At 36.1% G+C, this 22,880-nt stretch overlaps 1 protein-coding gene across 17 annotated transcripts in view; it reads left to right on the forward strand.

The window, feature by feature from the left end:
• CCDC91 (coiled-coil domain containing 91) overlaps positions 1-22,880 on the forward strand; it is a 356,689-nt gene that overhangs the window by 265,250 nt on the left and 68,559 nt on the right. The gene's annotated exons all lie outside the window — the stretch shown is intronic.

The raw sequence follows: 22,880 nt of genomic DNA on the forward strand, positions 1-22,880 counted from the left end.
AATGACTAACCTTTCAGATCAACCCAGATTTTTTTATGACTCATTAATCTTAATGAAGCCTTAAAAAGCTCAAAGTTTTTAATATCCAAGATAAAATTTATATTTTTAAAAGATGTCACTTGTTTATTCTCAGGAACACACAGTTACCCATTTATTACAAAAATTAAACAGATCTGTAGGTAGCATCTATGGTAAGATAACAGTAGTACAGTAGCAGATCTTTTTTTTCTTGCGTTTTTTCACTAAAGCAATATTACCTTCTAATTCTTACCGTAACCTATCAATAAATATATATCGAGTACCTATTGCATATAAATGTTTGTCTGTCACTTCAGTTGGTTGGAATTTCATGCCAGTAAGGTCAAGTTCATTGGCTAAGTTCTTATTCGGGAGAGTTTATTTAAATTTGTTTTATGACCCCGAACTTTCCTGTAACCTCACATAGATGTGGGCCATTCATCACTTGAATTGGGTAAGAAGGCATGAAAAAAATCAGCACATATTCATCTTCCTAATGGAAAAATATATATTTTAAAGAGCACACTTCTCTGCTGCTTTGTCAAGAGTCTACAAGAAACATGCAGTATATGATACACTACTTTGAAATTTGTCCTCTATAGGTTCAGAATATGGTGAAGACAATCTAAACATGTCTTGAATAAATTACATTAATTTCCTTACAAATGTTTGCATGTTTTGCTAGAAAGTCTCTGCCAAGTTAAATTATATATCTCTGTATCATTTGGGTGGATTTCAGGACATTTATTTCTTTGTTTGGAACGTTATTCCTTATTTATTTTTCTTGACTCTATATGTTGGTTTCTATGCATTAGAAATAACAGCTACCTCCCACAGTCTTCATTGACTGGCCTTGTACTGGTGAAGAACCACACCAATGAACCTAATCAGAGATTTTGCGGGCCTCTCAAACCTTTATGCTAATCCAAACTGCTGTGTTTGTTGTTGGCACCCCATAGCTGTCTATAGTACATGGTTTTCCAATGCTCGCAGATAGGTGAGACAGAAGCCAGTCTCCCAGGAGCCCCTGGAAAAATTAGAACTTTGGACATGTAGTCCAACTCTTTCCCTCCCCAGGGAGAAGCTGCAATCTGAGGTTTTTTGCCGTCTTTCTTGGACTGAGCAGGAGGGTGGGCTATAGCAACCGTTTGCTTGTTAATTTAAGCCGCCATCTTTGTTCTCACGGGCCCCTGGGCATCACTAGTATGCCAGGTCCTGTTACTGCTCTGAGATAGGTAAGACAGAAGTGAGGAACCTGGGCAGTTTCTAGAAAGGTTAGTTGGACATGTAATCCAACTTTCTTCCCACCGGAGAAGTTGAGAGCTGTGGGTTTCCTTTGGATCATATGGCACTGTATTGGGGATAGGGATTGTGGTGAGAGTTAGATCTTGAGTTTTCCTACCAGTTTCAGTATAGCCGATTTCATGCTTGCCCAGGGTGAAGGACCCTTTCAGTTTGTGTCTGGATTTCCCACAAAGGATATTTGTGCATGTGTCATTGTAAATTGAGTGTTTCCATGGAAGGACAGAGGATCCAGAGTTTTCCTATTTCACCTCTTGTTGACATCATCTGGTATTTTAATATTTTTCTAAATTCCCAAGGTAAAGGAAAAGGTAAATTAATAATGTATCTGATTATAATCATTCAAAAAAATGAAAATTATGCTAGTTGTAAAATACCAGCTACAAGAAAAATAGGCATGTAGAAAACATGTAGTAAGTATCCCTGAAGAGTATACTTCCCAGAAGATGCTTTTTTTGACTTAATTGTATTTGTCGTCCAAAATTTTCAAATAAGTTTATAGATATCATGTATTAATTAATCATATTAGTTTCCTAGGAAAAGCCAATTGGAAAAACTAATATATTACTACAGATTGGTTTGTATAAAGTCCCATGAGTTTAATTAATTACCCTAAATTAGTTTTGTTGCAAGACTAGAAGTATAATTTATAAATAGACTTTACCCCTGGGCTACTAGTGATAGGAATCTGAAATACTGCCTCTTCATTCTGTACATACCCTGGAGGATTTTAACTATGAGTTTCACATTTATAATTAATGTCCTTGTTACTTCTTTTAGGGAAAATCCCTCAAATAAAGGGCATTACAAAAGCTGACAGATCATTATCTGATAAGGGAAACAATAATAGTTCCCCATATTCAAGTTTCATTAATTTGCCTTTATTCTAAGCAAATATATTAAGTTAGTTTAGCTAAAAAGGTATTTTTATGTTTTTTTTTCTTTGTAGCTTTGGCTGCAGAAAATAGTACCAGTAAGATAATAGCAGAACTGGTGGTGGTGGAGATGGCAATAATTAACAATATTTACTATCATTAATTCAATTCTAAGTGCTGAGCACTTTTCTAATTTTTTTAGATGTTTTATCTCAATTCCTCACAATGACCTTATGAAGTAGGTACTATTATTATCCCCATTGTTACAGATGGGGAGACTAAAGCTTACAGAGATTGTGTAACTTGTTTTAGGCCATGTGACTTTTTAGAGGAGTCAACAGGCAGTATTCAAATTCAGGCAGCCTAACTCCTGAGGCCTTGTAATTTGCCACTACTCTATTCCATCTTCCTGTGTTCTCATCTTAGTATAAAGTACAGATTTATGTCATTTATCATTTAATGTTTGAAATGATCCTAGGAAACTAATAGATAAGTTCTATAGGCAAAACTTTAACAAGGTGTTATTTTTATGTATTGTCTATTCTGTAACATTTATGGCGCCTCTGCCATGTTTTGGCACTGTTAGACGTTTCTGACACACAACATTAAGCAAGATAGACAAGGCCCCTGTGCTTTCATAGAGCTTACATTCAAGTTGGAAAAGAGCTATGATAAGCAAGATCATGCCATGTGGTGCTGTGGGCTAGGAAGAAAAAATTCGGGGTTATATATTTAGCTGATAATGGTTGTAGGGGATTTCTTTAGACAATATAGTTAGGAAAGAAGCCAAACTCAGTAAATTTTCATTTCATATAATTCGATTTATATGAAATTCTAGAGAAGACAAAAGTGATATGAGAGAAGACACATCAGTAGTTACAATAACTGGGGGCAGGGGAATTTTTTGAGGGCGATGATAATGTTTATCATTTATTTTGATTGTGATAGTGCTTATATTTGACAAAACTTATCAAATTACACACTTAATGTTTGTGAAAATTATATGTAAGTAATACCTTAATAGAGCTGATTTTTAAAAAACAAATGACTATCAGAATAACTGACTGGATGGATGGTGATTTTGGATGTAATTTCATTTACTGAGGTGAGAAAAGGTTAAGTAAGTTTCATGGGGTTAAAAAATCTAATTTGTGTGTATTAAATGTGTGATGCTTATTATGAGCCTAGAGGAAATGTTGAGTAGGCAGTTAGAAATATAGAAATGGAATTCAGGGGAGTTGTCAGGCCTGGAGATACAAATTTTGGATTAATAAGTGTATAGTTGTTATTTAAAGCCAAATAAATAAAAAGGAAATGATTTCTGGATAGGGTTCTATGACGTTCTTTTATGGATTGTGTCCATCTTCCACCTAGAAAGAATATGGCCACTTTAGATTAACTGTGTAATACTGTAAATAGTTTCACACGTAACAGTTGTACTTCAGATGAAATAATGAAAGTGTTACAGTTTTTGGTGCTGTCTGTGTCACCCTGTAACCCATGATTGAGTAGCCAGGCATTCATCCAGACTTTCCAGGAAGCTCAGGTCACCACTATGAACAGCAGCTTCTGCCACTTTCTGCTGAGCCCCAGCCTAGATGCGGAGGCCCGTGCTCATTCTGTCTTTTAGGTGTTTGGCAGCTAGTTGGGATACATAGACCTGAAGAGACACTCTCCAGAGACCTACAAACTGTTTTGAGTATTAACTGAAGGGACTGACTTTTTAAAAGCTTGGAAGCCATTTTTGAATTCTAAGGTTTAGGTCATTTCACAGCACTCAAATGTCCTTTTAAAGAAAACTAAAAAGAAACCATAATTAACAGCAGTTAATGTCTTTCTTTGTCTACTAAGTCACAGTAGAAATTAGGAAATGATCTAGTATGGCAACACAAAAACATTGTGTAACTTAAGCCACCTAAATTATTCCTGAGAAATGAAAAGGGAAAAATCAGCTTCTGCTTTAGAATTTACCTCCAGATTTCCTCTCTGCTAGTACTGGCATTTACTGAGGAGATAAATGTTAAACTATGACAGAAAACCGAGTACCTAAGGATTGTGGTAGATAATTCTCAGAATTTACTTGAGAGATGTTTTCCTTTGGCCTTGATCGTAAGTTAAGACTAAGTCTTAGTGTTGATTGTAGATTGTACTTTTTTTCTGAGATAATAAGAGGAAAATTTATTACCCTGGCTTATTGATTTTCATATTAAATTAATTCTGGGTCACATAAAAGTCTTTGTTAAGTAAAGGAAAAGACGTTTGTTATTGACACCAAAGTAGGCAGAAAGAGGATAGTCATTAATTTTGCTGTTCTAGCAAAGTCCTGTAAAAGAACTCCAGTGCATACAGACACTCAAACTATGTCTGACGTTGGAAGCTCTTCATAATAGTTTATAACCACAGCCACTGTAATTTGGGGTTATGTTTTCCCGAGAAGCCACAGACATTACAATCAGTGGTTAAATTTTCCTTAAGAAATTTAGTACTGCCACCTGACCCTTCTTTTAAAAAAGGAAATAGCATTTCTATTTTAGCTTAGCAGGCTAGTTTCACAACCCTGAAATTTTTCTGTGCTGACTTCTTTAGTTTTGATTCATTCATTCATTTTAAAGTTTTTATTTACAAGACTTTGATAATAACCTAGATGATAATAAAATCATAATGACATTTTAAATTATCAAATGTATCATATCTATAGAGAAATGATACCTTTTCATCTAAGTCCTTTTTTCCATTATATTTTTTTTCAGTTATAGTCATTCAGTGAGATGTCTATAACACAACATCTGCCAAGTTCTCCAGTCCAGAGAATGAGAATTCATCCTAGATTTTCCCTTTTGTCCTCATTTGCACACCTTTTTTTTTTTTTGAGATGGAGTCTCACTCTGTCACCCAGGCTGGAATGCAGTGGTGCTATCTTAGCTCACTGCAACCTCCACCTCCTGGTTTCAAGCAATTCTTCTGCCTCAGCCTCCCGAATAGCTGCAACTACAGGCGTACAGGCGCACACCACCACACCTGGCTAATTTTTGTATTTTTAGTAGAGATGGGGTTTTACCATATTGGCCAGACTCAAATTACTGGTCTCAAACTACTGACCTTGTAATCCACCCACCTCACATCCTTTTAATTATCAGAACCTTTCCATCTTACCTGAAAAATAATCCTTAAACATATATGCTTACTTCAAACATGTTATCTTTGTCTCAATTAATATTCTTATTGCTTACCTTGACCTCCTATATAGACTTCTTTACCTCCAGTTTTGTGCCTTTTCAACTTGGAGCGAAAAATGGATATCGTTCTCCCACTTTAAATTCTTCCAGTGCCTCCCTGTAGCCTATAAGATAAAAGATAAGATAAAAGTTCAAACTACTTAGCATAAAATATACATCTTTCATTAACCTGGTCTTTACCTGTCTAGCTCGTCTTCTGCTGCTCTGTTTCACATTTCATGCTTTTAGAACCAAATGGCTGGTACACATAGTGGGCTATTTTACGGTCTTGGGCCTTGGTTCATACTGCACCATCAGCCTAGAATCCCATTGCTTCCTGACTGGCAAAACCCACTCTTATTTCATAATTCATCATTTTTATCCTTCATAAAACTTTTATTTCCTCCCTACAGATTAAATCAAGTGCTCCTCTTGAGCATTCAGTATATAACTGTACCACTGGTCAGCCATGTTTTAGAAAAAGACCTGTTTCTATGTCTTCTCCAATAGATTACAAGCACCTTGAAAGGAGGAGCTGAGTCTTAACAAACTGCAATAGATTATAATATATAGGACCAGCACTGTTTTAAGGAGACATACTAATCTTTAAAAAATCAACTGGGTCTCCAACAACACAATTTGGCTGTTAGAGTTTTGGTAGCTTTTAACTGGAACATTTTACCAAGATTAGAGTTATTTAAAATAGTGCTTCGGATGTTATTATCCCCCTTTTAAAGAAGCATTCATCACACTGTCAGTTGGATGCCAAACTGAACTGATTCTTATTATTGTTACTCAATGAAAAACTTGGAAAATACTCTGAGAGGTCAAGGATAATTACTTTCAGCTTCAGAAAAATGTTTACTTTGAACAACTAGTATATATTTGCTCTACAGTGATGAATGGCTGCATGAATACAAGTAGAATTTTTAGGTCATAGTAAAGTAGTACACTCTTTCACTGGTCAAATGGAAGCATTACATTCAATTATACCATTCATGTAGATTCAAAAGATACCATGTTTTAAAAGAGACATTTCCAAATCAGAATGAGAATGTCTTAGACATTCATTTGTACCTCCTCAGCATCTATTCCTCTGTTCCCAATGTGATAGTTTTATTTTTTAGCGATGTGGTTTAGAGGAAATTTAACCTACTTTCTAATTTACGTATAGGTACTTGTTGATCTAGGCTAATAATTATTTTCCATCCCCATGTTCCAAGGATGCATACATAATTTGAGCCAAGCTCTTCAGACTCAATTTGAGGACTTGCCTCCTCAGGTATATAAACTGTGTTGTTCACAGTAAGAAAATGAGGAAATCTTTAAAGCTGTTAGTAATTGTCTTGGGACCATATATGTAGAGCTTTTGAGAAAATAGAAACAACATCATTGGCAGAGCTAAGAACTGAAGAAATTTGCCTCCTGATCACATTGTTTGCATACTAGATGGAGCCCACTCTTAAGTTCTTTTATGTTCTCTCATATGAGACTGTAACTGCTTTTTTTTTCCCCTCAAGTCAATTTGTGCTGAATTTTCTGTTACTTGTGATCAAAAGAATTTTAACCGATTGTCAAATAAATGTGCTAAGGAGTAAAGAGGGTTAGATTTGAGTCCTAGCTTGTGACTCATGTAATTTTGACCAAGTTTTAAAAATGCGTGAGGCCCACTTTCAGATCTCTAAATGGGATTAATAATACCTGCTTTGCATAGTTGTTGTGAGGCCCTTAGAAACAAGTCAAAAAAGAAAGATAATCGATTGGCGAAAAAGCTTAGAAACCATAGCTATCATGCAAATGTTAGGTGGTATTGTGACGAAGCAGGAAACCTTGTCAAATACTATTGAAGGAACTGAAGCGTTTAGCCTTGAAAAGAAAAAAAGATAAAGCCACATTCTTCACATATTTGCATACTATATATACACATGTAAAAATATCAAAGGGATATTATATATAGATAGATATATAGATATAGATATAGATATATCTGTATATATGTGTGTGTGTGTGTGTATATATATATTTTTTAACTTAGCTGAAGAGGGACAGATAGAAGAAGTAGGTGAAAATTTTTAGCTCACTGCTGTCTTTTGTCTCTTAACCATGGGGATACATTCTGAGAAATGCATCATTGGGAGATTTTATAATGCAAATCTCATAGAGTGTACTTCTAGAAACCTAGGTGGTATAGCCTACCACACACTTAGGTTATTTAGGTATAGTCTGTTGCTCCTAGGCTACAAACCCATACAGCATGTTACTGTACTGAGTACTATAGGCAGTTGTAACACAATGATAAGTATGTATCTAAACAAAAAAAAGAACAGTAAAAATACCTATTATAATCTTAAGAGACCAATGTTGAATACACAGTCCCTCATTGACAAAAATATCATCATATGGTGTATGACTGTATAAGCTGAAACTATGAAATCACAGTTGATCTAGCAAAATGTGCATCGTTTTATCCAGGATTGAAAAGATGGATTGGGTGGAAGGTTGAAGAATGTGTGTATTAGGGAATATAATCTCTACTGTCCTTTCCACACTATGGACATCTGTTTCTATTCCTATATTATTATAGGTGCAGGGCAAATTCCTACTTCACAGATTTGTACCCAATTACTAATATTTCAAAAATCTATCATTTTTATAATTTAATTCTAAAAAGTTCTTTTTTCTGAAATAATTACTGTAAAATCCTTTTACAATACATTTAAAATACTTATATTGTTGTTTTATAAGCCTATACTTTGGTTAAGTAGCCTAAGTTTTCTAAATTTTAGGGTATACATGCCTCTCAAAATCATCCCGAGGATTGAATGATAATATACCTGACCATTTTGTTAACTTTTAACCTAAAAATGTAAAGCATGACTTTTATGTTTTTATTTTAATCCTTTTTATATTCTATTTCATTTAGCTCTATGTCTTTCACATGCATCTTTGTTGGGGCACAGAATCTTCAGTACCACTAAATTGCTAATAAGGCAGCATAAATTCATTTCATTTACTTAGCACAGTGCCTGGAACATAGTATATGTTGTTCTTGCTAGGATGGCCCCGTTGTTGTTTACTACTATTATAATTACCATGTTATTTACTGATGTAATTTTCACATCTAGCGTAGTGCCATGCATAATAAGCAGCAGGTAAACAGATAGTTACTGATGATTACCAAAATGCTGTAGTTTTCCAAACTGTGTATCAAGAGGGGGATGCTGCAATGAATTCATAAGGATGCTGCAAGTTTTTTTTTTTTTTAAATCAGAAGGTAATGCAGCAATACTTGAGCTCGTGAAACCAGATGAACTACCAGCTTGTCGATATTTGTTTATGTTACATTTCTTGGTCTTTTATTATATCTTTGTGAAGCTGGCATTTTGGATGTTGCTGAGATAAAAAGCAAGTACTATGCAAAAACCAATGTGGAACAGAGCATGAGAGTGTTGTTATCCCATCTTATTCCAAGGGTTAAGAAGTTGTGCAATGCCTAATATGTACAAAATTCTCATGAGTAAGGAACTATAGTTAAGGATGAAATGAAAATAGTTTCCTTTCAATTTTTATATATTATCTTTTCAAATGGCTAAGTTATCACCTACCTAATTAATATATGGAACAACTAGGTATTTCTTTTGGCCTAGTAGGAGCATGAAAAAAATTACTGAGACAGCAAGAGAGCCATAAACTAAGACAGTTGTAAGAAGCTGTAATCTAGTGTGTACCCATAGAATAAGTTGCTGTGGGAGACACAAGAAATGTAATACATAGTCTCTACTCTTAAGTAGATTTTCTTTGAATTGGGGAAACAAATCCACATGTTCATTCTGATGAACTGTGCATCTGTAGTTTGTACCAGATACTATAGTAGTATTCTAGTCATAAAGACTGTGCTGTGTCATAAATATAGTCTGTGATGAACTGTGCATCTGTAGTTTGTACCAGATACTATAGTAGTATTCTAGTCATAAAGACTGTGCTGTGTCATAAATATAGTCTGTGGTTTCAAAGGGATATCAAGTTGGTAAGATAGACAAGTAAACTGATTATTATAATTTTGAGCTGCACAGTGCTTTGAGAATGATAAAATGTAAGGTATTCTATGAGCACATTTGAGGAGTAGTAGATCTACCCACGTTGTGATGTAGAAGGCCTGGAGCATTTCAGGAAAGGCTCCTAGAGATGATGATACTTAAACTGAATCATGAAGAAGGAGAAGTAGGCTTATTAAACAGAGAAGGATGAAGATAAATCATTCCAAGCTTGGAGAGCATGGCATGTCCAGGAAACTGCAGTATTTCCTATATACATGACGTGAGTATTTACTATACACATGAAAACATGGTAGCTTCTACAGAAGTTACAAGTGTGAATGAGACTTTCTCATTGTTTTCAAAGACATTACAATGAACTACAGAAATATGTCAAATTTATAAATTGTTCCAATTTGAGGTCGAGTGAAATATTACAAAGTACAACATGTTGAGGCAGTTGAAAACATACAGATGGAAATGAGCACAGTGTTTGGTGGATATCAGTTTGACAAATCGAAATGTTTTTTAGGACAGTATTATAAAACAGAGATGGAATTAATATACATGAGCCAATTATGAGAACATTGAACTCAAAGAGACAAATTTGGATATAATATTATCACAAATAGAATGCCACCAGAGGCTCCACTGGCACAAAAGGGACAAGAGCTAAATATTTTTTATGGAAGATTAACTGGACAGCCTTAAATGTGATGCACAGAAGCAAGAAAAAGTCTAAACATAAGAATACTCCCTAGAAGTTGCTGGAATACTTGACATGCATGAAGAGGGCAGCGTAGCCCACGTGATGGCAGTTGAAATGGTGAAGAAAGGGCAGATAAACATTTTGAGGGGAAGACTGAACCTGGTGACTGGAAATAGGATATGAAACCAAACATGTCTCTAAGGCTTGAAATTTTGGTGACTGGCAACATTTGCTTCTGATAAATATAATTCAGCATGTCTGTCTCTGGGGATAATAACAAAAATTGACCATTTTGGGGTAATCCTAGTCAGAATAACAATAAATAAACAAAAAACTTTTTTTTGAAGAAGTGTAGCAAGATGGTGGAATAGAAGGCTTCACCCACCATCCTTTCTGCCTGGACACCAGTTTAACATCTACACAGAAAAAGCACCTTTATAAAAACCAAGAAACAAGTGAGCAAACTACTTGATTTTTACTTTATATTGCTGACAGAGACACTGAAGATGTAGGCAAAACACTCTTGAATGTCTGACACCACCCCTCCCCATCCAGAGAGTGTCTCTTTGCCGTGGGGAGGAGAATCAGCAATTGGGAGGCATTGAACTCAGTGCTGCCCTTGTTATACCAGAAAGCAAAACCAGACCAAACTTACCTGACTCCTGCCCACTGAGTGAGCATTTAAATCAGCCTTAGCCAGAGGGGAATCACTGATCCTAGCAGTCAGTAGGAACTTGAGTTCCCCCAAGCCTTACCACCATGGGCTACAGTGCTCTGGGGCCCAAAAGGAATGCAGAAGTCTAGGCCACAAGGACTGCAACACCTAGGCGAGTCCTAGCACAGAACCAGGCCAAGTCAGTGGAATGGCGGGGCATGCAACCTACTGAGACACTAGCCAGGATGGCTGAGGTAGTGTGGCATCACCCATCCCCAGCCCCAGGTTGTACAGCTCCCAGCTCCAAAAGAGACCCCTTCCTTCCACTTAAGGAGAGGAGATGTAACAGTAGGGAGGACTTTGTCTTGCATCTTGGATACTAGCTCAGCCACTGCAGGATAGAGCATTGGTCAGAGTCATGAGGCCTCCTTTCCAGGCCCTAGCTCCTGGGCGACATTTCCAGACATATCTTAGGCCAGAAGGGAACCTGCTGCCTTGAAAGGAAGGACCCAGTCCTGACAGGATTTATTCCCTGTCAACTCAAGAGCCTTTGGGCCCTGAATAACCAGCAGCAATACCCAGTTACTACATCAAGGGCCTTGGGTGAGCCTCTGAGACTTGCTGGCTTCAGATGAGGCTCAGCGCATTCCCAGCTGTGGTGGCTAAAGGATGAGACTCCTGCTAGAGAACAGTAGAGGGAAAAGTAAAGGGGACTTTGTCTGGCACCTCAGATACTAGCTCGGTCTCAGTGGGGTAGAGCACCAAGTAGACCTCTAGGGTCCCCAGTTCTAGGACTTGGCTCTTGGATGACATTTCTGGAACAGCCCTGGGCCAGAGGAGGAGTTCATTTTCCTGAAGGGTGAGTCCCAGCCCAGGCAGCATATGCTACAAGCTAATGGAAGAGCCCTTGGGCCTTAAGGGCACATCAGCAGTTATCTGACAGTACTTTCTGTAGGTCTGCAGTATTTCACATAGGCCTGAGGTGGAGTAGCCACTGGGTGAGGCTCTTCTACCTTTGCAAAGGGGAGGGAAGAGTGGGAAGGATTGTACCTTGGGGTTTGAGTTCCAGCTCAGCCATAGTATAATGGAACACCAGGTAGATGTCTAAGATGTCTAAGGTAAAGACTAGATGACTGTAGTCTTTGGCTCCTGAACAGCACCTCTGGATCTGCCTGAGGCCTAAGGGAACTCACTGCCCTGAAGGGAAGGACATAGGCTTGGCTTGCCTTGCCACCTCCTGATTATAGAGCCCCAGGGCTTTGAGAGAACCTAGGTGGTAGCCAGGCCTTGGGCGAGACTTAATGCTGTGCTGGCTTCAGGTCTGAGCCAGCACAGTCCTAGGGGTGGTAGCCCTAGCTCTAGTTGGCTCAGAATAGAGATATAAACTTCATTTGTTTGGGAGAAACTAAGGAATGAGAACAAGAATCTCTGCCTTGTAGTTCGGAGAATTCTTCTGGATCTTGTCCAAAACCATCAAGGCTGTACCTCTATGAGTCTGCAAGAACCATAGCATTACTGATATTGGGGTCTCCCCTAAAGAAGATCCAGCTTAGATTATAACATCCAAGTTCCTTTCAAATATTTGGAAAGCCTTCCCAAGAAGGATGGATACAAAAAAGCCCAGACTGCAAAGAACTAAAATAAATACCTGACTCTTCAGTGCCTAGACACAGACAAACATCTGCAAGTGTCAAGATAATCCAGGAAAACATGACCTCACCAAATGAACTAAATAAGACACCAGAGACCAATTCTGGAGATACAGAGATATATGACCTTTCAGACAGGGAATTCAAAATGGCTGTTTTGAGGAAACTCAAATTCAAGATAGCACAGAGAAGGAATTCAGAATTCTATCAGGTAAATTTAACAAAGATTGAAATAGTTAAAAACAATCAAGCAGAAACTCTGGAATTGAAAATGCAGTTGGCATACTGAAGAATGCATCAGAGCCTTTTAATAGCAGAACTGACAAAGCAGAAAAAAAGAATTACTGCACTTGAAGACAGGCTATTTAATAGCAGAATTGATCAAACAGAAGAAATTACTGAGCTTGAAAACAGGCTATACACAAAGGAGACAAAAGAATAAAAAACAGTGAAGTATGCCTCCAGGATTTAGAAAATAGCCTCAAAGGGGCAAACCTAAGAGTTATTGGCCCTAAAGAGGAGATAGACAAAGAGATAGGGATAGAAAGTTTATTCAAAGGTATAATAACAGAAATTCCCAAACCTAGAGAAAGATATCAATATCCAAGCTCAAAAAGTTTATAGAACACTAAGCAAATTTAATCCAAAGAAGACTGCACCTCAAGGCATTTAATAATCCAGCTCCCAAAGGTCAAGGATAAAGAAAGTATCCTAAAAGTAGCAAGAGAGAATAAACAAATAACATATAATGGAGCTCCAATATGTCTGGCAGCAGATTTTTCAGTGGAAACTTTACAGGCCAGGAGAGTGTGGCGTGGCATATTTAAAGTGCTAAAGGAAATAAACTTTTACCCTAGAATAGTACATTCAGCAAAATTATCCTTCAGTCATGAAGGAGGAATAAATGCTTTATCAGACAAAAGCTATGGGATTTTATCAACACAGGACCTGTCCTATAAGAAATGCTAAAGGGAGTACTTCAGTCAGAAAGAAAATGACCTTTATGAGCAATAAGAAATCATCTGAATATGCAAAACTCTCTGGTAATAGTAAGTACACAGAAAAATACAGAGTAATATAACACTGTAACTTTGGTGTGTAAACTTTTATCCTAAGGAGAAAGAATAAACAATGAACCAATCAAAAATAACGACTACAAGAAGTTTTCAAGACATAATACAATAAGTTATAATAACAAAAAGCTAGTAACTGTGGGGATGAAGTTAAGGCAAAGTATTTTCCTTTTCCTTGATTGTTTATTTGTGCAAACAATTTTAAGTTGTTATGAGCTGAAAATAATGAGTTCTAAGATAGTATTTGCAAGCCTCATGGTAACTCTAACCAAAAAACATACAATGAACACACAAAAAGTAAAAATTAAGAAAACAAATCATATCACCAGAGAAAATCATCTTCACTAAAAGGAGGGAAAGAAAGGAGGAAGAGGAGACTACAAAACAACCACACACACAAAAAAAGGCCAGAGTAAGCCCTTATTATCAGGAATGACATTTAATATAAATGGACTAAACTCTCTAATCAAAAGCTATAAACTGGCTGAATGTATTTTTTAAAAGACCCCTTGATCTGTTGCGTATAAGAAACACACTTCATGTATAAAGTCACACATAGACTGAAGAAAAAGGGATGGAAAAAGATAATCCATGCCAATGGAAACCAAAAATGAGCAGGAGTAGCTGTGCTTAGACAAAATGGATTTCAAGACAAAAATTATAAGAAGAGACAAAGGTCACTATGTAATGAAAAAGGAATCAATTAAGCAAAAGGATATAACAGTTTTAAATATATATTCACCCAGCACTGGAGCACCCAGGTATATAAAGCAAATATTAGAGCTAAAGAGAGAGAGAGAGAGACTCCAGTAAAATAGTAGCTGAAGACGTCAATAGCCCACCTTTAGTACTGGACACATCTTCCACAAAGAAATCAACAAATCAACACTGGAGTTAATATATACTATAAAGCAAATTGATCTAATAGATATTTACAGAACATTTTATTCAAAGGTTACAGAATTCACATTCTTCTCAGCACATAGATCATTCTCCAGGACAGACCGTATTTAAAAATTACAAAATAAGTTTTAAAACATTTTTAACAATTTGAATAATATCAAGCATCTTCTCTGACCAAAGTGGAATAAAACTAGAAATCCAATAACAAGAGGAATTTTGGAAACTACACAAATACATGAAAAGGAAACAGTATACTCCTCAGTGATCAGTGTGTCAATGAAGAAATTTCAGAAGGAAATTGAAGCATATAATGGAAATGCAACATACCAAAACCTATGTGTTACAGCAAAAGCAGTACTAAGAGTGTAGTTGATAGCTGTAAGTGCCTACATCAAAAAAGAAAAATTTCAGATAAACAACAGTGCATCTTAACTAGAAAAGGAGGAGCAAACCAAACTCAAAATTAGTGAAAGAGAAGAAATAATAAAAATCAGAGCAGAAATCAATGAAACTGACATGAAGAAAACAATACCAAAGATCAATGAAACAAAAAAGTTGAGTTTTTTGAAAAGTTAAACAAAACAGACAAATCTTTTGCCAGACTAAGAAACAAAGAGATGATCCAAATAAAATCAGAGATGAAAAAGGAGACACTACATCTGGTATCTCATCTAGTATCTATGCTACGTCTGTTATCTCCTAGTGGCTACTAGGAGCAACTGTTTGCCCATAAATCAGAAAATGTAGAAGAAATTGACAAATTTCTAGGTACATGCAACCTACCAAGATGGAATCATGAAGAAATTTAAAGCCTGAACGGATGAATAAGAAGTATGGAGATTAAAGCTGTAAGAAAAAGTCTCTCAGTAAAGAAAAGCCTGGGAACCTGATGGCTTCACTGCTGAATTTCACCAAGCATTTAAATCAGAACTAATACCAATCCTTCTCAAACTATTCCAGTTAATAGAGGAGGATGGAATATTTCCTAACTCATTCTGTGAGGCCAGTATTACCCAATATCAAAACCAAACAAAGGCACCAAAAGAAAGAAAACTACAAGCCAATATCTCTGTTAAATATTGATGCAAAAATCCTAAACAAAATATTAGCAAACCAAATTCAGCAATATATTAAATGATTATTCATCATGACCAAGTGAGATTAACCTTTGGGATGCAAGGGTGGTTAACAAATGGAAGTGAATTAATGTGATACAAAATATTGACCAAATGGAGGACAAAAACCATTTGATCATTTCAATCGATGTTGAAAAAGCATTTGATGAAATTCACCATTTCTTCATGATAAAAACCCTTAAAAAACTGGGTATAGTAGGAACATACTTCAATATAATAAAAGTTACATATGACAGACCCTCAGCTGGTATCATACTGAATGGGGAAAACTGAAAGCCTATATTCTTAGATCTGGAACACAACAGGGATGCCACTGTCATCACTCTTATTCATCATAGTACTGGAAGCCCTAGCTAGAGTAGTCAGACAAGAAAAAGAATAAAAGGCATCCAAACTGGAAAGGGAGAAGTCAAATTATTTTATTTTATTTTTTTTGCAGATGATTTTATCTTATATTTGGAAAAAACCTAAAGATTCTACTGAAAAAACTATTAGAACTGATTTCAAAATTCAGTAAAGTTGCAGGATACAAAATCAACATACAAAAGTCAGTAGCATTTCTATATGCTAAATGAACAATCTGAAAAAGAAAACAAGAAAGTAATACCATTTACAGTAGGTACAAATAAAACTAAATGTTTAGGAATTAACCTAACCAAACAAGTGAAAGAGCTCCACAATAAAAACTATAAAACACTGATGAAAGAAATTGAAGAGGACACCAAAAAATGGACAGATATTCTGCATCCATGGATTGAAAGAATAAATATTGTTAAAATGTCCGTATTTCCCAAAGCAATCTGTGGATTTAATGTAATCTCCATCAAAGTACAAATTACATTCTTCACAGAAATAGAAAAAAAAATCCTGTAATTTATATGGAATCACAAAAGTCTCAGAATAGCCAAAGCTATCCTAAGCAAAAAGAACAAAAACTAGAGAAATCACATTACCTGATTTCAGATTATATTGCAGAGCTATAGTAACCAAAGCAGCATGGTACTGGCATAAAATCAGACACACAGACCAATGGAACAGAATAGAGAACCCAGAAATAAATCCACACACCCACAGTGAACTCATTTTTGACAAAGGTGCCAGGAACATATACTGAGGAAAAGACAGTCTCTTCAGTAAATTGTGCTGGGAAAACTGGATCGCTGTATACAGAAGAAGTAAACTAGGCCCCCATCTCTTGCCATATACAGAAGTCAAAATGGATTGAAGACTTAAATCTAAGACCTCAAACTATGAAACCACTTCAAGAAAACATTAGGAAAACTCTCCAAAACGTTGAACTGGGCAAATATTTCTTGAGTATTACCCTACAAGCACAAGCAACCAAAACAAAAATGGACAAATGGGATCACATCAAGTTAAAAAGCTTCTGTATGGCAAAGGAAACAATCAACAAAATGAAGAGACAACCCACAGAATGAAAGCAAATATTTGCAAACTACCCATCTGACAAGAGATTAATAAACAGAATATATAAGGAGTTCAAACAACCCTATAGGAAACAATCTAATAATCCAGTTAAAAAATAGAAAAAACATTTGAATAGATGTTTCTCAAAAGAAGACATACAAATGGCAAAAACACATATGAAAAGATGTTCAACATCATTGACCATCAGAAAAATGCAGATAAAAACTGCAGTGAAATATAATCTCACCCCAGTTAAAATGGCTTGTATCCAGAAGACATGCAAGAACAAATGCCTGGCAAGAATGTGGAGAAAGGGGAACCCTCATACACTGTTGGTGGGAATGTAAATTCATACAACCATGGAGAAGGGTTTGGAGGTTCCTCAAAAATCAAAAATAGAGCTACCATAGGATCCAGCCATCCCACTCCTGGATATATACCTGAAAGAAAGAAAATTAGTGTATCAATGAAATACTTGCATTCCTCTGTTTGTTGCAGCACTGTTTACAATAGCCAAGATTTGGAAGCAACTTAAGTGTTCATCAATAGATGAATAGATTTAAAAAAAGTGGTACTTATACACAAGTACTATTCAGCCATAGAAATGAATTATGTCATCATTTGTAACAACATGAATGGAACTGGAGTTCCTAATGTGAAGTGAAATAAGCCAGGCACAGAAAGACATACATTACATATTCTCACTCATTTGTGAAATCTAAAAATCAAAACAATTGAACCCATGGAAATAGATAGTGGAAGGATGGTTACCAGAGGATGGGAAAAGAGTGTAAAAATCCAAAGAAATGAAAAATAGAAATGAAAAGATCAGAAAATTAGACAATCAATTCAAGAAGTTCTTCACATAATTTTGAAGAAAAAAATACAATGCAGGAAATCATAATACTATGTTACTATCTCATGAAGGTAAATCTGGAATTAAAGAACATGAATTTCTAGATTGTAAGACATGAGTTTCTAGATAGGCCTGTAACTAGGTTCATCATGAAATTTTTGAGGAACAGAGCCAAGATACATAAAAGTTCTCAGAGGGAAAAAACAATTTGCAAATTATGAAGACTCAGAATATAATTAGGCTTCTCAATAACCTATGAAATTCTGCAAAATATTTCAACCTAAGTACCTATACTTGACCAAACTATCAATTATGTGTGAAGGTACAATAAAGACATTTTACAGAGAAACTAGATATCGAAACTTTTACATCTCATATATTTTTCTCAGGAATCTCCTGGAGGAGGTACTCTACCACAGCAAAGTGTAAACAAAGAAGAAATAATCCACTGGGATCTAGAAAGCTGGGAGATTAAATTCAAGGAATATATAGGGAACCCTCAAGAATAGGACTGAGGGAGATCCCACAATGGACATTTATTTAACAGACCTAGAGAACAACCAGTCCAGTTTGGAGATAGGTCAAGGAGTTCTATCTCCAAGAAGACAAACAGAACATTTCATATCTTTAAGCATGTTGAGAAGATATATACAACTAGGAGAGAATTTGGGCATTAACTCATAATAATTTACTCAGGCCAATATAATATAGCTGAAGTGACATTGTTTCGTTTCTTTTCTCTTTTTTTTTTTTTTTTTTTGAGATGGGGTCTTGATCTGTCACCCAGACTGGAGTGCAGTGGCGCAATCTCAGCTCACTGCAACCTCCGCCTGCCGGGTTCAAGCAGTTCTCGTACCTCAGCCTCCCTGAGTAGCTGGGACTACAGGCGTCTGCCATCACACCTGGCTAATTTTTGAATTTTTAGTAGAGATGGGGTTTTGCCATGTTGACCAGGCTGGTCTCGAACTCCTGCCCTCAGTTGATCAGCCCACCTCATCCTCCCAAAGTTCTGGGATTACAGGCATGAGCCACCACACCCAGCCCATTGTTTCATTTCTGAGATCATGTCTTAAGTGGCCTTACATGCTTTCACACTTTGTTTTGAAACCCTCTTCAGCTTCCATGTGAAAAATCTTAAACTAGTCTATTGGAGAATGGGAGACCACAGAAGGAAGAGACAAGCACTCCTATCTGAAGCCATTCTAATAGTAGCCAGCTACATTAGATTGAGTGGCTGATTGCAGATACATGAAAGAGCCCAGCCAAGACAAAAAAGAACTGCACAGCTTAGCCCCTCCCAGATTGCCACCTTGCAGAATGATGACCTAAATCAGAGATTGGCAGACTTTTTCTGCAAAGGTCAAGATAGAAGGCTTTATGGGCTAAGAGGCTTAATTGAGAATATTACATAGGTGCTTATATAATGAGAAAAAAATAACAATTTTTATTGAAATTAAAAATATATTAATAATGGATTACAATTTTTAATATAGATCTAATGAAAAGAGTAGAATTCTCTTTGGGGTAAGAGGTAAAAATTCCACCCAGTGTGCTAGTATTTGAAATGAGTGATCTAGGGAGGGAAATGGTGCTGTTTATTGAAGTAGTAATCAGGTACCTAAGAGATTTCAGAATTGCAAATACAGAAAGAAAGCTAAAATTCTGTAAAACTACACTTCTCAGGCAGTCATGATATTTTCAGCTACAATAGTGTATCATGAAATGGAATGAATGCCACATCCCCATCAAAAAGTGTGCGAAGGATAGGAACAGACATTCCTAAAAAGAAGACATTTATGCAGCCAACAGGCACATGAAAAAATGCTCATCATCACTGGCCATCAGAGAAATGCAAATCAAAACTGCAATGAGATACCATCTCACACCAGTTAGAATGGTGATCATTAAAAAGTCAGGAAACAACAGGTGCTGGAGAGGATGTGGAGAAATAGGAACACTTTTACACTGTTGGTGGGACTGTAAATTAGTTCAACCATCGTGGAAGACAGTGTGGTGATCCCTCAAGGATCTAGAACTAGAAATACCATTTGACCCAGCCATCCCATTACTGGGTATGTACCTAAAGGATTGTAAATCATGCTGCTATAAAGACACATGCACATGTATGTTTATTGTGGCACTATTCACAATAGCAAAGACTTGGAACCAATCCAAATATCCATGAATGACAGACTGGATTAAGAAAATGTGGCACATCATATACACCATGGAATACTATACAGCCATGAAAAAGGAAGAGTTCATGTCCTTTGTAGGGACATGGATGAAGCTGGAAACCATCATTCTAAGCAAACTATCACAAGGACAGAAAACCAAACACCCACATGTTCTCACTCATAGGTGGGAATTGAACAATGAGAACACTTGGACACGTGATGGGGAACATCACACAGCGGGGCCTGTCATGGGGTTGGTGGAGGGGGGAAGGATAGCATTAGGAGATATACCTGATGTAAATGATGAGTTAATGGGTGCAGCACACCAACATGGCACATGTATACATATGTAACAAACCTGCACGTTGTGCACATGTACCCTAGAACTTAAAGTATAATAAAAAAATATTAAAAAAAATGAAACTGTTCTATTTGTACATTGAGATTACAAACACAGATACAAATTTATGGCATATATACCCTAGATCAGAGTTGGCTGTGGACATACGATGATACTATATGAGTAATACTTTGCCCATTTAGGACGGAAATGAAAATGTGTCTATTCTTTTCTTTGTTTAGACCAATGTTTAAGAGTTAGCAGCTTTTGAAGATGTTGTGCTAATGAGCTAGCCTATTTACTTTTGATATATCATTTGGGGTGAGGCAAGGATGACTATGTATGAGATTAATAAAGACTGTGTTTTCTGACTCATGTAAAGACTATACAAGTGGCAGAAAAGCAACCAATCTACATGCTATTATTGGTAGCTCTTTACATCTTGGGTTGCTGACATCAGCCTTAAGCCTTCAGGGTCCCCAATACCTGGTCCCAGCCTTCCTTTCTTTCCACTTTTCCAAAGAGAGCCTTCATCTGTAGCCAGAAGCCTCAAACTTATACTCAGGTTCTGTTTTTGCGCTCTTGTACCCAATGTCATATAAACTATTATTCCTAAATAACATTCAACTTGAGCTACTTCTATAGATCTCTCAGTCTTCATCTTCGTTCCACACATGAAACACCTATTAAACCTCAAGTCAGAACTCACCTATTTTTTTAAGGCTTTCTGTGACCATTGTAGACATTGTGATATCTCCTTCCTTATAACTCAAACTAGTGTTACCACCACTCATTAACCACAATGTCCTTTAAGATCTCTTTTAGTATACGGTTATTTCAGTTTCTGTGCATTTGTATTTTATTTTCACAAATAAATTGGAAACTCATCAAGAGATGGACAAATATAGCTTTCAGTATTTGGGACTATTTTTTACACAAAATAGGTATTTAGGACATATTTGACAAATGAATGCGTGAACAGAGTTTGCTACCAACCACAAACTAGAACCCAGCATAACGTGTGTATCTCATCTTTGCACCTCTAGTTTATCGCTCATTTTCTAAGGTGCATTTCTACAACCACATGTAACTTTCAGAATAGTACATGATTAGATAATATGCACGTATTTTGTGTAGAAACAAAAAATAAGTAAAACATACAATTTCCCCAGAAAATTAAACAACCACATAGTACTATGGTTTACAACCCACAGGCCAGAATTCAGTTAGTTGGTGATACTTGTTTTCTGTAAATAACTGAGCTATGTTTACAGTCCTTAACAAAATTGCCCTGATAAAGGGCAGACAACCACAGGCATTTCACTGGTTCATGATCCTGTGAATACTGAAATGTATGGTAGATTTAATGGATACTAAAGCATAACTATACTTTTAAGCAATAAAGAGAAATTATAACATCTTATGTAAAATATCATATAAGCTTTTAGCCCTGAATGACATTCAACATGATCTATTTAATCATAACAGCATAAAAACTGATTCCAGTCATTTACTTTTAAAAAATAGTATATGGAACTTTCTCCACATTTGAACACTAGTTAGATAATCATTTGGGTAGGATGTTTCTGCATATATTTTTAGATAAAAACATTCCAATATGACTGATGTATTTTCACAAATACAGCATAACATATGTGCAGTTGAGTACCTTTCATTCCAAACTATTCACCTTAGGATAGTGTTTCTCAACTGGAAGCCATCTAGTGGGTAGATACTAGGTATGCTGCTTACACACAGAATGCTCCCTTACAGCAAAGGATTGTCAGTAGTTCTAAGGTTGAGAAACCCTTCCTTAAAGAATATACCATGTTCAGTGGTGGTGTTATCACCAAAATATTTTGGAAAATTCTTTTCAGAATTTCCTGTTTGAATGTACTTATTGGTGGCAACTATTCATTTCTTGCAAGCTATGTTTTATTTCAGATTAATTCTCATGACTCCCAGGAATGATATATTTAATTTATGGAACCAACAAAACATGCAAGCAGATATTCACATACCACTTGCATACATGCAAACAAAATTTATTAATCAATTCTTACTAATTCAGAATTGGGCCTGATTAGAAAGTGGAAGGCTTAAACTTTACTTTTGTATAACATTCAAAGGAATAATTTATATATGAGCAGGATGAGCAGGATGAGCTTCACAACCTTGACTGTCACTTAACTCCCAACTGGGGAGGATAGAATCAAGTGAAATTTTGTACTGTAAATGGTCTTTTGCCAGCTCAAAAACAAGAAATGGTAGCGCCTCAAAAATATCAACTGAGAAGGTATTAATAATATAAACACTCAGCTCCCTCAAAAGTGTTAACTGAATAACTTTCATTAACTCTTCATGTTTTTCTGGTTATAGCCCATTTATTTAAATTGATGCTTTTGCTTTTAATTAATATGCTTCTTGTGACAGTTTTTTATCTGCAGTTGTAAAATTTCAAAAGCCCTGAAAACTAAGGATTTTTGTAACTCACCTGTTAGCAAAACCTG

This window comes from Hylobates moloch, unplaced genomic scaffold (assembly GCF_009828535.3).
Source record: "Hylobates moloch isolate HMO894 unplaced genomic scaffold, HMol_V3 SCAFFOLD_8, whole genome shotgun sequence".
Classification (NCBI taxonomy): Eukaryota; Metazoa; Chordata; class Mammalia; order Primates; family Hylobatidae; genus Hylobates; species Hylobates moloch.